The sequence below is a fragment of the Panicum virgatum genome, chromosome 2N (assembly GCF_016808335.1).
Source record: "Panicum virgatum strain AP13 chromosome 2N, P.virgatum_v5, whole genome shotgun sequence".
Taxonomy (NCBI): domain Eukaryota; kingdom Viridiplantae; phylum Streptophyta; class Magnoliopsida; order Poales; family Poaceae; genus Panicum; species Panicum virgatum.
This window is the reverse complement of record NC_053146.1, coordinates 28,702,477-28,719,074: the sequence shown is the minus strand read 5'-3', so window position 1 is coordinate 28,719,074 and position 16,598 is coordinate 28,702,477. Positions and strand designations below refer to the sequence as shown.

Here is a 16,598-nt window from a genome sequence, read left to right as displayed (position 1 = left end):
TAAAGAGAAGATGGCGTGTGCACTAGAGGAGAGGTAAGCCACAACGTCTATGGAGCCGTTGGAGAAGGTGGGGCCCAGGAGCCGTTGGCCATGGGTCGGCCGACCTGTGGGGTCGGCCGGCCCCAGGGTGGGCCCCCGGTGCCCCCCTTCGGCCTGGTGCTTCCTCAACGGTTAAGTTCTTTGAAAATATGGTGTACGGCCAAAAGTTTGCTTGAAAAGATGTCCAAATTATTTTTCCCAAAGAATTTTAATACTCAAAAAAAAATTTTGGTCTTTTTGTTAAAAGGGAAAAATGCTAGAAAAAATTCTAGCATGCAGAAAAGAATTTTGAAAATTTCAAACATGCAGTGGAGAAAAACAAATAAGGTGCAAAGAAAATGTTAAAAAGCGGAGAAAGCAAAATATGAGATAAATACCAATTTACCTTTGGCAAGGGCGCATCATTTAAAGTCTGACATGCACGACTTTTCTCCATCGTTCTTACCATTCGTTGGCTCGTCCTGGAGAACTGGACGAGGCCGAACTCTCGACCTTCCGCCATACATTTTTTCCTTCTTCTTTCTTTTAGGTGCGGAGGGTCGTTGTTCTGGCTGGGGTTCTGGTGCTCCCCAGAGTGCTTGCCCTTCACTGTCTTGTTGGATCATGAAGCGCTGCTCTTCCTTCTTCTTGAACCTGAAAAACATATCCTCCCTTCCGACACGGAAACAGATTTCCCCCTTTCCGACATCGATCCTTGCCTTGGCAGACCTTAGAAAAGGTCGCCCAAGTACGAGGTCGGCTCCAAGGTTGCCCTCCATATCCATTACAACAAAGTCGGCAAGGATGAAGGAGTCTTGTACTCGTACGAAAACGTGTTCGGCTATCCCTTCTGGATACCGAATGGTTGAATCTGCAAGCTGTACGAGCATAGTTGTTGAGGAAAGAGCAGGATATTCAAGTGCTTCATATATTACCTTGGGCATTATATTCATGCTTGCCCCTAGATCGCATAGGCATCGCTCGAAGTGTTTGATGTAGATCGAGCAGCTGATCATGGGGACCCCTGGATCCTCTTGCACCACTGCCACCATGCCATCCCAAACGTCGTTCCTTGGGGGATAGTACCTACCTGCATGGTTATTGCGTGGTGGCCTCCGGGATGAGTTATCCCGTCCGGTAGACACCATGCTGGCATTTTCAACGGTAGACTCGGGTTGCCCCAGGATCTTTCCGCTCTCAACAGCAGGTAACGAAGCAACAATTTGTGCAAGCTAGTTTTCGATCATTTTGTTGAAACTTAACTGGTTTTTAAGAGTTGAAGAAAAAGTTTCAAGCTTGACATTTAAACTTTCCAGGGATTTGTCATTGGCCAAAAGCTTTTTATTTATATTTTTGTTGATTTTAACTTGGCCAAGAACAAGTTCTCTCAAGGGAGGTTGGTTTGAATTGAAATTAGAATTATAAGAAGGATTGTAGTTATTACCTCCCTGAAAAGGTGGACGTGGTTGGTTCCACCCCTGGCCTCCTTGTTGTGGACGGTACCCGTTGTTGTTGTTGTTGAGGTAGGCGCAGTTTTCACGGGTTTCGAGGCAATCGTTCCCCGAATGTCCATCATTACCACAGACTTCGCACATTAAGTGCGATTCCATGGCACGAGCATAATTTTCTCTATGCTTCTTGAATTCGGCCCTTTCGCCGAGATGCTTCAGCAGGAGGTCCAGTTTGGCAACGATCATATCCGTCTCCTTGACGGTATGCGTGCCCTTGGTGCGGGGTTGGAGTCGTTCATCGCTCCACCCCTGATTAGAGACCATCTTCTAGACCAATGCTTTGGATTTGGCTATGGTCAGGTCGAGGAAGGCTCCTCCAGCAGCGGCATCAATATTGGCTCGAGATGTCGCTGTGAACCCGTTGTAGAAGCTTTGAAGGATGAGCCACTCGTCCATGCCATGATGAGGACAGGCCAGGATGTATTCCTGCAGCCTCTCCCAAGCTTCTGGGATGGATTCCATCCCTGTCTGCTGGAAACTTGAAATTCTCCCGCGCAGGGCATTTGTTTTGCCCAGCGGGAAGAATTTTGCGAGGAACGCCTTGGAGCATTTGGCCCAGGTGTCGATGTCCTTTTCTTTGTAAAACCATTGTTTCGCCTTCCCCAGGAGGGAAAAGGGAAACAGACGAAGATTGACAACGTCGGTGGCGACACCCCGTATGACAATGGTGTCGCAGAGGTCCAGAAAATTCTGCAAATGTGCATTTGCGTCCTCGTTCGGCTTGCCATAGAATGGGCTAGCCTGCACCATATTGATGAGGCTTGATTTGAGCTCGAAGTTCACGTCCCCGACATTGATGTTGGGGCCAGGGCCACATTGTCGGTGGAGGGGACGGAGAACTCGCAAAGAGTCTTTTCAGCCATAGCCTCAAGAACGAGTGGTGCTTCCGAAATGGGTTTCTGTGCCGGGAGGATAGCGAGAGGAGGAACGACGCGAGGTCGTGCCCTTCTCACGAGCCTCTCTGGATTGTCTGTGTAGTTTTTTAGCAGGGAGAAACCGGTCATACACTACCCCTGTCTTCTTTTCAAATAAAAAATAAAAGAAGACATAAAGTGACATTAGCCTGAAAGAGTAAAGACTGTATCCTGAGTACAAGGTCTAAGTTAATATCAGCACAATATCTTTGTTCACATGCCGTCCCTGGCAACGGCGCCAGAAATGCTTGTTGAAATTTCTTAGCGCAATCACTAGGAATGTTTAATCCTTGGCAATAGCGCCAGAAATGCCTGTTGGCAGTCCTTAGTGCAATCACTAGAAATGAGGGCGCCGAACCCATCCTAGCAACTACACCCAAGGGGTGCCACTCTCGTGGTATAATTAATACGATTACAGATGGATCCGCAAGCGCACGGATATACAGTTGTAGCATTCCACCCGGAGAGTATGGGTATCGTCATTTATTTGTGTCCCAAAGGACGGCAATGGCAAAGGTATTTTACTTAACATTAACCATGACATTGTGCCTCAAGCAATAGGTAATGCTCTAACAGGGGTAAGTCCAAGTAAAGAATAAGAAAGGGTAATGCGACACAGCACACATCCACACTCCAAGAGGAAGGAATAAAGGAGAGAAACTATAAAAAAAAGAACTACTTTATCCTACGTCAAGTAAGCTGGAGCTTAGGCTAGGTTAGGTGTAACACCCTAATTTAAATTTCAGCCTTTCTAATAAATTTAATTGGCTTTATTTAAATTTCTAAGGTTTATTGTGTTTAGTCTTGCATTTAATCAAAATTTTGTTCCATTAGTAATTAAAATTTTTCTTAGGTTTAACTTTGTTGATGCATTCATGCTGGTGCATTATTTTATTTGTTTGAGTGTTAGGGTTGAATTCAAATTCAAGTTTGAATTCAATTAGTTTGTTTGGTTTGAATTGGAGTGAAGTGGCAAATAGAAAAGGGAAAAGAGAAACCCAACCCAAACCAACCAACCCAGCCCAGTCCATCATCAACCCTGCGGCCCACTCTCTCCTCCCTTTCCCTTGGGCCCATCCACAGCCCAGCCTCGCTCAGCCCAATCTCGCTCAGTGACCGCACGGCCCACACTGCGGCCTGATCCCTTCCGCTCTCCGCGCGCCCCGCAATCGGCCTGCCCCGCGCACAGCGCGCGCTCACAGCCGTTGACCAGTGGGACCCACTGGTCATCCCCTTCCTCCGCGGCGCAACGGCCGCGCCCGTCACGCCGAGTTTCCCGGCGAGCTTCCCTTCCCGGGCACGCACGTCCAGGCCATCCCGCCGCCCTACAAATAGAAGCCCGAGCCTCCCCTCCTCCTCCCATCCGCAGCCGCCACCCCTAACCCTAGCGTCACCGCCCTCGCCTCGCTCCGCCGCGCCTCTCCTCTGCGCCGCTGCTGCCACGCCGCCCCGACGCACTGGAGCTCCGGCCAAGCCGCAGAAGCACCGCCCCGATGTCCAGAGTTTTCCCCAGGCCAGCCCATCTCGATTCGGCCCCGCACGCGCCGAATTTCACCCACGACCTCGCCGCCGGTAAGAGGCTCCGCCACCCCGTTTTCTCGCCGCCACTGGTGCTCCGGCCACCCTGAACCCCGCTGCCCCTTTGCAGTGCCCGCACGGACCTTCTCGACGCACCCGCAGACCCGGGGTGCCCTACAGCGGTTCATCCTCGAGCTCCGCTCCTCGCCGCCGCCGATCTTCGCCGCCGAACTCCCTGCACGACCTCCACGCCCGATTCGAACCTCGGTGAGACACGCACTGACCTTATCTCCCTTCTGCGCTAGCTTTCGTAGCCTATAGGCCACTGCAACGGTCAGAGCGCCGCACGCCGGCGAGCCCCGCCGCGCAGGGCCGCCGCTCGCAGCACGCGCCGCCACGAAACCCCTCCCCGAGCCCATCCGTTGCCACGGGTGGATCATGCGTTCAACTTTGATCATCCCCGGCCAAACCCCTAGTTGATTTAGGCCCAGGAACACCCGCAAGACCGAACTCCAGCGAGCCCGTGTCGCGCCGCGGCGGAGCAGAGAGCTCCGGCGCGTTCCGCCTCCACCGTCGCCCGCAAACCACCCTGGCCACCCGATTTTGAACTGACGCTCAGGATTAGATCTAAGATCCATCAAACCTGAGTCACCGGATCTAAAACCAACGGGTCAGATCCGAAGATACCGGTTCGGCCCGCTCTTTTTGCATAAGAGTCCCCCAGCTTCCTTGATATCAACCCGCAGTCCTGCTCAGTGTTAAAGTATTCCCAAAAAGGCCCAGAACTTTACACGAAGCCCCCTGGTTTTTCTAGAAATAGAACCCGCCGTCCATAGCTGCTGTTTTTACGTGTTAGACCCTAGATTTATCCTTTAATTATGTTTAGACCCTCGGTTTTTGCAGAAAACCCCCTGAAACCTAGTTTTTCTCGCAGATAAGCCCCTAGAACTTGTTTTATGTAACACCCGATTTATAAAAGAACATAAACCGAGCAATCATATACGTGCCAGGATCAAGTCACACGTATATACAACAGAATGAACAGTATATCACAGCACATATCACGAATAAGACATAATAAAACGAATACGAATGTTATTTATTACAATAATGACATAAATGTCTGATACAGCGGAAACGAAGTACAAATACGATAAAAGCTCTCCGAAGCTGAGCAGGGCGCCACAGGGACGTCGACTGGGATCTCGCCGGCCTTCCAAACCGGGCACGCACGCCCAAGTTGGCCGCCGCCCTTTATTTAGCCCCCACCCAGGCCCCTGCGTCCTCAACTCCACCCCGCCGCCACCCCAAAACCCTAAGCCGCGCCGCCCGTGCTCCCGGAGTCGGAACAGAGCCCCCCTCGCCGCCGGTACGTGTTTCCGCCGCCGCAATTCCACGCCACCGGGTCCGCTCTGTGTCTCCTGACCCCCGTAGCGCCTCTGCAGGGACTCCACGCGACGATCCAAGGGATCCAGGGACCCGGAGAGTCCCCACATCGGCCTGTCCGCGAGCACCGAGACAAGCTCCGCCGAACACCCTGCGCCACGTCTTTCCCCAATCCCGACCCTAGGTGAGCACCCCATGGTCCCTGTCCTCCTTCTGCGCTAGATTTGGACCGCCCTGGCTCACTCTAGGTGCCTAGTCCTCGCACTCCGGCGAACTCCGTGGCCGCCGAGCCGCCCTCGCCGTCGAGGAACCCCAGCCGAGCCTCCCCGAGCTCCGTTCAGAGCCCAGGTGGACTACACGTGCCCTGTAGGTCACCCCAGACCCAAGAACGGGTCGATTTGACCCCCGGACAGCCAGATTTGGCCAAGTCCGGCGAGTTTCCCGCCGCGCCGCCGCGGAACAGAGCCGCCGGCGACCTACCGCCGCCGCCCACGCGCCCAACCCCCCCTGCGCCGTCCGATCCGGATTCAACGCGCGTGATTAGATCTTGGATCCATTAGATCTAGACCGCCAGATCTAAATCCAACGGCCTGGATCCCTGGATACCGGTTCGCCTGGCCTTTTTGTTAAAGAACTCCCCAGTTTTCCTAGAATCAACCCGCAGTCCACTTTTTTTGAAAAATAATCGCAGATAGGCCCAAAACTTTGCAAGAACACTCCTGAGCTTCCTAGAATTTGAACCCGCAGTCCAGGCTTGAAGATTTTGTGCGTCAGCCCTTAGAATTAATGTTTAATTACGTTTTAGTCCTCGGTTTAAGCAGAAAAGCCCCTGGAACCCTGTTTTTCTTACAAATAAGCCCCTAGAACTTGTTTTTGGCCTAGTTTACGCGTTTTAGCTCCGTTTTTAGCGTTCTTTATATCCACGCGATCGTTGTAACGCGTAGAATAACTTTAGAGTAGTTTAGTGTGCTGTTTTTATGTATTGATGTACTGTTTCTTAGTTTTTATTAGTGTTTGCTTGTATGCTTATTATTGTGCATTGTTTTGGCCATGTGTTCGTGAGTAGACGTCGATCCATCTGAGGAGCCCCACTACCAGTACCCGGAGCAGCCGTCTTCGGATCAGTTTGAGCAGCAGCCAGAGCAGTACGAGGAAGGCAAGTATAACATGAACAACCTATCACTTTTAATTACAAATTCATACTGCATTTTAATACTATATGCCTATAAGGACTGTCCTAGCCACTTTATATCCTTTATATATACCTTTGGGTTGCATTTTGGTTAGTTGTGCTAGGTTGCTGCTGCTACAGCACACTCTGGTCCTTTTTAATTAATTTGATTAATGGTTTACTTGAACTTAATTCTGAGAGTGGCCCTCTGTGTGGATGAGTGGCTCACGTCTCGTTAAAAGATGTTTTTGTAGAAACATGGTTTAGGGGGCCAGCACGGTGCTTAGTGCTTGGTTGGCCACTCTCCATAAGGACCGGTTCATAGAGCGACAACCTGGGACAACAGCGCTACCACAAGGCTAGAATGGGATAGACTTGGCGTAATAATTAGATCTTTTTGGTTTGGAGTAACTTACCTGCGGGGCAAGAGTAGTAAGCTTCAATGGTCCCTGCTCCTCCGGCTGGTCTGTGCTTGGATTGCGCTCCTGTGCTTGTACCCCCGTGAGGTGGGCCCCATCGTCGCTGACCTATCTCTCGCGGTTACGCCTTACCAACGAGATTCTTTGTAACAGCCTCGTAGTGAGTCGCTAGTCATCTCACCTAAGGAAGTGTGATGAACCCCTGGCATAGCTCACGACTTGTGGGTAAAGATGTGCAACCTCTGCAGAGTGTAAAACTGGTATACTAGCCGTGCTCACGGTTATGAGCGGCCCAGATCCTCCTTTTGATTAGTGGAGTTATCCCCTTCCGACGAGGGAGGTGCTTCTCGGGGTTACCTTGGTGGTTTGGTTTTGGCTTGGTTTCTCAGTAGTGACATGATTAAACTTGATTAATTACTATGTAACTGGGTTAATGGTAATTCATCAACTCGTAGTAAATAGCTTTAATAAAACTTTGCCAACACTTAAAAGCTAATGCAGTTGAGTCAGCCAACCTTAGAGCCTCATAGTTTGTGTTATACTTGTTGAGTACAAGTTGTGTACTCACTCTTGCCTATTCTCTACTTTTTCCTCTTGGCTACGCTACTGCTGCTCAGTTCCTGCCGACACGAGGGAGTTCGTCCTAGCGCTACCAGGACTACGAGGACTTCTAGGTGTTCGTCTCCCAGTTGACGTCCCTGTGGCGCCCTGCTCAGCTTCGGAGAGCTTTTATCGTATTTGTACTTCGTTTCCGCTGTATCAGACATTTATGTCATTATTGTAATAAATAACATTCGTATTCGTTTTATTATGTCTTATTCGTGATATGTGCTGTGATATAATGTTCATTCTGTTGTATATACGTGTGACTTGATCCTGGCACGTATATGATTGCTCGGTTTATGTTCTTTTATAAACCGGGTGTTACAGAGTGGTATCAGAGCCGTATCGACTGTAGGACTGAAGCCTAGATAGAACTGGTCGAGTTTTAGGACTTCTTCTCACCAATCCTTGCCTGCTGAAATCATTTTACTATTATACCCCTTGACTTCTTTGACTTTTACCCTCCTTGCCTTGATTTCTCTCTCTGAAGAATAGTTTCGTAGATTTTGGCCTGAATCAGTCATCTGACCACCATGAGTATTAGCTAGTGACCCTTTTATAATAATATGATAGCACGCTCTGCGACGCGTTGTGTTAGTCGAGTCGTATGTTAAACTCGGCTAAGTTGTGAAAATTGTCTGCTTGTTATTATGCTACATGTTTGATTTGGATTTTTGACTGATTGCATAGCTTAGTAGTTTAAATTTGTTTAAAGAAAATCACTCAGATGTTAAAGTTAACTAATTAATAAAATGAGTTAGATCGTTGGGGGTAAAACAGTCCACTCTATTCTGTCTACTTTATCATGACTGAGTCTTTTTCCGCAAAGAGTTATCATATCCATCTGAATTTATTCCCGCAATATCCTTACTCGTGAAATCTTTTGTTCAAATCAGATGGTGAACACCAGGAGCACCGGTTCCGGTTCTGGCCAGCAGCAGGGTCAGAACAACCAGAGTGCCGGGATCCCGATGCCGCCACCTTTGACTACAGGAGCAGTACTTCCAGCTCCAGATGCAGATGATGGCCACCCTGAACAACACTGTTCAAGCTCTTCAGCAGGCTCACACTCAGCCTCCGCCTCCTCCACCGCAGCAGCCTCGCGACAGGCGTGCTGAGTTCCTGAGGGGTCACCCCCGACGTTTTCTCACACGTCCGACCCTCTTCAGGCTGATGACTGGCTCCGTGCAGTGGAGCGTCAGCTGGACATCGCCTAGTGCGATGATCGTGAGCGCGTCTTGTACGCAGCAGGACAGCTGCGAGGGGCAGCTTTGGACTGGTGGGAGTCCCACCCAGTCCATGACCGCGAGTCTCTCACTTGGCTCCAGTTCAGGGAGCGTTTCCGCAGCCACAACGTCCCCGCGGGCGTTATGAAGATGAAGCAAAAGGAGTTCCTTGCACTAAAGCAGGTAATCTTAAGTATAATCATTCAGCGTTTTCTTTTGAGCTAATGCCCCCTTGTTCTATCCTTATGAATTTTGAGTTAATCTTCCGATATCTATCTGTCTTTGTGAATTCAGGGGACTATGTCGGTCACGGAGTATCGTGATCGCTTTCTTCAGCTGGCTCGCTACGCCCCTGCCGATGTTGCGGATGACCGCAAGAAGCAGGAGCACTTCATGGAGGGCCTTGAGGACTACCTCCAGTACGCGCTGCTCAACCTCCGCTTCGACGACTTCAACCATCTGGTTGACAGCGCGCTCAACACTGAGCGCAAGCACCTGGAGATGGAGGACAAGAAGAGGAAGGTTGTCCCCGTTGCTTCCGGCAGCAACACTCGTCCACGCCTCCAGCCGCCCCAGCAGTACCAGCAGCAGTACCGGCCTCCTCAGCAGTACCAGCAGAGGCCACCGCAGCAGTACCCGCCTCGACAGCAGCAAGCAGGTCAGGGCCAGAGGTTACCGGCACCTCCGGCTCGTACTGCTCTACCAGCTCCACCGGCACCGCAGGCTCCACGTCCGGCAGCTCCTACCGGACAGCAGGCTCAGGGACCTCCTCGCACCTGTTTTCACTACGGCCAGCCGGGGCACTACGCCAACGCTTGCCCCCGGAAGGCGCAGGCGAGACAGCAGGGGCGCCCAGCTCAGCCCAGGGCGCCACTTCAGGGCAGAGTGAACCACGTGACGGCCGAGTCAGCGGCCGAGGCTCCCAACGTGGTTATTGGTACGTTCATGGTTAATTCATATCCAGCTACAGTGCTTTTTGATACTGGTGCTACGCATTCCTTCATTACTCAGTCTTTTGTCGAGCATCATGGTATTCATACTAGCACATTAAAGAGGTGCCTGTTAGTATCTTCACCGGGAGGACAGTTGAGGTCTCACACTTACTGCCCGAGAGTCAGTGTTTCTTTGAGGGGAGTAGAGTTCTGTACTGATCTGATGGTGCTAGACACCAAGGGCATTGATGTCATTCTGGGAATGGAGACTCTGGCCAAATGGGGAGTTCGGATAGATTGTGCTCAGAGGACAGTCTTGCTATCAGCTTCCAGTGGCCAAGAGGTTGTTATCAGTGCAGTAGAGCCTTCGGGATTTCTTCATCAGATGGAGGCTAGACCCACGGACGGTATTCGCGTGGTGTCTGAATTCCCGGATGTCTTTCCGGATGATCTGCCAGGTATGCCGCCTGAACGCGCCATTGAGTTTTGTATTGATCTCTTGCCTGGCACAGCTCCTATTGCAAAGCGGCCCTACCGTATGGCACCTATAGAGCATGAAGAAGTTAAGAAGACTATTGATGAGTTGCTAGCCAAGGGCTATATCCGTCGCAGCTTCTCTCCTTGGGCTTTTCCATTGTTGCTGGTAGATAAGAAGGATGGCTCGAAGAGGATGTGTGTCGATTATCGGGAGCTCAATGCAGTTACTATCAAGAACAAGCATCCACTGCCCCGTATTGAGGGTCTCTTTGATTTGCTTCGAGGTGCTCGTATATTCTCGAAGATTGATCTTCGCTCGGGCTATTTTCAGCTGAGGATCCGTCCTGGGGATATTCCGAAGACGGCATTCACCTGCAAGTACGGGCTATATGAGTATACAGTCATGTCCTTCGGCTTGACTAATGCCCCGGCTTACTTCATGCATCTGATGAACATGGTCTTCATGGATTATCTGGATGTCTTCGTGGTGATTTTCATTGATGATATTCTGATCTTCTCCAAGACAGAGGAAGAGCATGAGGAGCATTTGAGGCTCGTGTTGCAGAGATTGAGAGAGCATCAGTTGTATGCTAAGTTCAGCAAGTGCGAGTTCTGGATTGACGAGGTTCCATTCCTCGGTCATGTTATCTCTCAGGGAGGCATTGCTGTTGATCCGAGCAAGGTAAAGGATGTGCTCGAGTGGGAGACACCGCAGAACGTGAAGGAAGTCAGGTCTTTCTTGGGCTTAGCTGGATATTATCGGAGGTTCATTGAGAATTTCTCCAAGATCGCGAAGCCTTTGACTTCTTTGCTGGAGAAGAATGTGGCTTTCGTATGGACTGATGAGCGTCAGAGAGCCTTTGATGAGCTGAAGAAGCGGTTGACTACGGCGCCAGTCCTGACTCTGCCAGACAAGACGAAGAGGTTCACGGTGTATTGTGATGCTTCGAAGGATGGTCTTGGGTGTGTTCTGATGCAGGAGGGCAGAGTAATTGCTTATGCTTCACGGCAGTTGCGTCGGCATGAGCTGAATTATCCTACCCATGATCTTGAGTTAGCCGCAGTTGTGCATGCTCTGAAGATTTGGAGGCATTACTTGTATGGGTAGCGGTGTGATATCTACACTGATCACAAGAGCCTCAAGTACATTTTCACGCAGAATGAGCTGAACATGCGGCAGAGAAGATGGCTAGAGTTGGTCAAGGATTATGATCTGGAGATTCACTATCATCCGGGCAAGGCCAATGTTGTAGCAGATGCTTTGAGCAGAAGAAGTTATGTCAACATGGCCGTGGCTTTCCAGATGCCTCCAGAGTTATGCGAGGAGTTCGAGCAGTTGAATCTGGGCTTCTTGCATCATACCTCCAGTGCAGCATTTGAGGCAGTACCGACTCTAGAGTCAGAGATCAGGCAGCATCAGAAAGATGATGAGAAGCTGCAGGAGATTCGTGAGTTGCTCAAGAAGGGCAAGGCTCCTCATTTCAGAGAGGATGATCAGGGTACTTTGTGGTACAAGAACCGGATCTGTGTGCCAGATGTGAAGGATCTCCGGAAGTTGATTCTGAGTGAGGCCCATGATACAGCTTACTCTATCCATCCGGGCAGCACGAAGATGTATTATGATCTGAAGGAACGTTTCTGGTGGTATGGGATGAAGCGTTCAGTGGCAGAGTACGTGGCTATTTGTGACACCTGTCAGCGTGTCAAGGTTGAGCATCAGAGGCCAGCAGGTCTGTTACAGTCTTTGAAGATTCCAGAGTGGAAATGGGAGGAGATCACTATGGACTTCATCGTTGGATTGCCTCGTACTCAGAAAGGGTACAACTCCATTTGGGTAGTAGTGGATCGATTGACGAAGGTTGCTCACTTCATTCCAGTGAACACTACTTACTCCGGTGCTAGACTTGCAGAGTTGTACATCTCTCGGATTGTCTGCTTGCATGGTGTGCCCAAGAAGATCATATCTGACAGAGGGTCTCAGTTCACTTCTCGGTTCTGGGAGCAGCTCCATGACTCATTAGATACGAAGCTGCGTTTCAGTACGGCTTATCACCCTCAGACAGATGGGCAGACAGAGAGGACCAACCAAGTGTTGGAGGATATGCTGAGAGCTTGTGCTATTCAGTATGGTACTAGTTGGGATAAGTGCCTGTCATATGCTGAGTTCTCATATAACAACAGCTATCAGGCCAGTCTGAAGAAGTCCCCCTTTGAGGCATTGTATGGCAGAAAGTGCAGGACTCCTCTCTATTGGGATCAGATTGGTGAAAAGCAGCTCTTTGGCCCTGAGATCATAGATGATGCAGAGCAGATGGTTCAGGCTGTGCGAGAAAATCTGAGGATTGCACAGAGCAGACAGAAGAGCTATGCTGATGGCAAACGGAGAGATCTGACCTTCAGTGTCGGTGATTATGTGTACCTGAAGGTGTCTCCGATGAGAGGAATCCGCAGATTTAATGTCAAAGGGAAGTTAGCACCTCGTTATGTGGGGCCATTCAAGGTGCTAGAGCGGAAAGGCGAAGTTGCTTATCGCCTGGAGTTACCTCTCAGCCTCTCAGGAGTTCACGATGTCTTCCATATATCTCAGCTGAAGAGGTGTCTGCGAGTACCCGAGGAGCAGGCACCCCTGGATGGAGTCGATGTCCAGGAAGATCTTACTTATACTGAGCATCCGGTGAAGATTCTGGAGACATCAGAGAGAGTTACACGGAACAAGCGCATCAGGATGTGCAGAGTTCAGTGGAGTCACCACAGTGAAGCTGAGGCTACTTGGGAGCGAGAAGATGAGTTGAAGAAGACATATCCAGATCTCTTTGCTAGCCAGCCCAGCTAAATCTCGGGACGAGATTTCTTTAAGGGGGTAGGGTCTGTAACACCCTAATTTAAATTTCAGCATTTAGTAATAAATTTAATTGGCTTTATTTAAATTTCTAAGGTTTATTGTGTTTAGTATGGCATTTAATTCAATTTTTGTTCTATAAGTAATTAAAATTTTATCCTAGGTCTACTTTAATGTTGCATTCATGCTGGTGCATGCTTTTATTTGAGTGTGGTTTGAATTCAAATTTTGATTTGAATTCAAACTTTGTTTGAATTAGAAATAGCAAAGATTAGAAATAGAAAAAGAAAGGCAAAACCCCAAAATCCAGCCCAGCCCTTCTTTCTCTCACCCGGCCCAGCAGACCACACGGCAGCCCAGCGAGCCAGCATGGCCCGCGCACGCCCCACCCTCTGCCTGGTGGACCCTGCTCGTCAGCAGCACTTCCAGCAACACCCGCGAGCACCGCTCACTCCGCGTCACCCCTGACGGACCGGTCCCACACGACAGACCCACACTCGCACCTCACTGCGCCGGCCCAGTCCCGCAGCGCCTGCTCTCGCACGTCGCCCTCCACCTCAGCCTGGCCCGCGTTCCTCTCCGGCCCAGCTCGTCACACAGCCCCACGCTCGCCCCACAGCCATCCCGCCCGCTCCGCGCGCGTGACCCACCCTGAGCCGCCGACCCCACCTGCAGGCGCCCTCCCCGCTCAGCTGTGTCGCCCCGCACCGCCTGACAGCCCGGCCTCGCCCGTCGGCCCACCTGCCAGCGCCCGCGATCCACGACGCACGCCGCACCCAGCTCCGAGTCAGCGCCCCGACCCGCCGGCCCACCTGCCGGTGCCACCCCGCTCAGCCCGCGCCGCGCGTTTTGCTCGCTGACAGTCCGGGCCCAGCGGCCAGTTCCGTCTCCCTCCCCCGCGCAACCGAAGCCGGGATCCTCGCCTGGGATCTCGCCGGCCTTCCAAACCGGGCACGCACGCCCAAGTTGGCCGCCGCCCTTTATTTAGCCCCCACCCAGGCCCCTGCGTCCTCAACTCCACCCCGCCGCCACCCCAAAACCCTAAGCCGCGCCGCCCGTGCTCCCGGAGTCGGAACAGAGCCCCCCTCGCCGCTGGTACGTGTTTCCGCCGCCGCAATTCCACGCCACCAGGGTCCGCTCTGTGTCTCCTGACCCCCGTAGCGCCTCTGCAGGGACTCCACGCGACGATCCAAGGGATCCAGGGACCCGGAGAGTCCCCACATCGGCCTGTCCGCGAGCACCGAGACAAGCTCCGCCGCCGGTCCACGCCGCCGAACACCCTGCGCCACGTCTTTCCCCAATCCCGACCCTAGGTGAGCACCCCATGGTCCCTGTCCTCCTTCTGCGCTAGATTTGGACCGCCCTGGCTCACTCTAGGTGCCTAGTCCTCGCACTCCGGCGAACTCCGTGGCCGCCGAGCCGCCCTCGCCGTCGAGGAACCCCAGCCGAGCCTCCCCGAGCTCCGTTCAGAGCCCAGGTGGACTACACGTGCCCTGTAGGTCACCCCAGACCCAAGAACGGGTCGATTTGACCCCCGGACAGCCAGATTTGGCCAAGTCCGGCGAGTTTCCCGCCGCGCCGCCGCGGAACAGAGCCGCCGGCGACCTACCGCCGCCGCCCGCGCGCCCAACCCCCCCTGCGCCGTCCGATCCGGATTCAACGCGCGTGATTAGATCTTAGATCCATTAGATCTAGACCGCCAGATCTAAATCCAACGGCCTGGATCCCTGGATACCGGTTCGCCTGGCCTTTTTGTTAAAGAACCCCCCAGTTTTCCTAGAATCAACCCGCAGTCCACTTTTTTTGAAAAATAATCGCAGATAGGCCCAAAACATTGCAAGAACACCCCTGAGCTTCCTAGAATTTGAACCCGCAGTCCAGGCTTGAAGATTTTGCGCGTCAGCCCTTAGAATTAATGTTTAATTACGTTTTAGTCCTCGGTTTAAGCAGAAAAGCCCCTGGAACCCTGTTTTTCTTACAAATAAGCCCCTAGAACTTGTTTTTGGCCTAGTTTACGCGTTTTAGCTCCGTTTTTAGCGTTCTTTATATCCACGCGATCGTTGTAACGCGTAGAATAACTTTAGAGTAGTTTAGTGTGCTGTTTTTATGTATTGATGTACTGTTTCTTAGTTTTTATTAGTGTTTGCTTGTATGCTTATTATTGTGCATTGTTTTGGCCATGTGTTCGTGAGTAGACGTCGATCCATCTGATGGAGCCCCAGTACCAGTACCCGGAGCAGCCGTCTTCGGATCAGTTTGAGCAGCAGCCAGAGCAGTACGAGGAAGGCAAGTATAACATGAACAACCTATCACTTTTAATTACAAATTCATACTGCATTTTAATACTGTATGCCTATAAGGACTGTCCTAGCCACTTTATATCCTTTATATATACCTTTGGGTTGCATTTTGGTTAGTTGTGCTAGGTTGTTGCGCTACAACACACTCTGGTCCTTTTTAATTAATTTGATTAATGGTTTACTTAAACTTAATTCTGAGAGTGGCCCTCTGTGTGGATGAGTGGCTCACGTCTCAGTTAAAAGATGTTTTTGTAGAAACATGGTTTAGGGGGCCAGCACGGTGCTTAGTGCTTGGTTGGCCACTCTCCATAAGGACCGGTTCATAGAGCGACAACCTGGGACAACAGCGCTACCACAAGGCTAGAATGGGATAGACTTGGCGTAATAATTAGATCTTTTTGGTTTGGAGTAACTTACCTGCGGGGCAAGAGTAGTAAGCTTCAATGGTCCCTGCTCCTCCGGCTGGTCTGTGCTTGGATTGCGCTCCTGTGCTTGTACCCCCGTGAGGTGGGCCCCATCGTCGCTGACCTATCTCTCGTGGTTACGCCTTACCAACGAGATTCTTTGTAACGGCCTCGTAGTGAGTCGCTAGTCATCTCACCTAAGGAAGTGTGATGAACCCCTGGCGTAGCTCACGACTTGTGGGTAAAGATGTGCAACCTCTGCAGAGTGTAAAACTGGTATACTAGCCGTGCTCACGGTTATGAGCGGCCCAGATCCTCCTTTTGATTAGTGGAGTTATCCCCTTCCGACGAGGGAGGTGCTTCTCGGGGTTACCTTGGTGGTTTGGTTTTGGCTTGGTTTCTCAGTAGTGACATGATTAAACTTGATTAATTACTATGTAACTGGGTTAATGGTAATTCATCAACTCGTAGTAAATAGCTTTAATAAAACTTTGCCAACACTTAAAAGCTAATGCAGTTGAGTCAGCCAACCTTAGAGCCTCATAGTTTGTGTTATACTTGTTGAGTACAAGTTGTGTACTCACTCTTGCCTATTCTCTACTTTTTCCTCTTGGCTACGCTACTGCTGCTCAGTTCCTGCCGACACGAGGGAGTTCGTCCAGCGCTACCAGGACTACGAGGACTTCTAGGTGTTCGTCTCCCAGTCAACGTCCCTGTGGCACCCTGCTCAGCTTCGGAGAGCTTTTATCGTATTTGTACTTCGTTTCCGCTGTATCAGACATTTATGTCATTATTGTAATAAATAACATTCGTATTCGTTTTATTATGTCTTATTCGTGATATGTGCTGTGATATACTGTTCATTCTGTTGTATATACGT

At 50.9% G+C, this 16,598-nt stretch overlaps 1 non-coding gene across 1 annotated transcript; it reads left to right on the top strand.

Annotated features, from left to right (window-relative positions):
• Positions 1–1,923: 1,923 nt before the first annotated feature.
• Positions 1,924–2,032, top strand: LOC120663076. The gene has a single exon (XR_005670301.1). It is a non-coding gene; the product is annotated as a small nucleolar RNA R71 (small nucleolar RNA).
• The last annotated feature ends 14,566 nt before the right edge of the window (positions 2,033–16,598 follow it).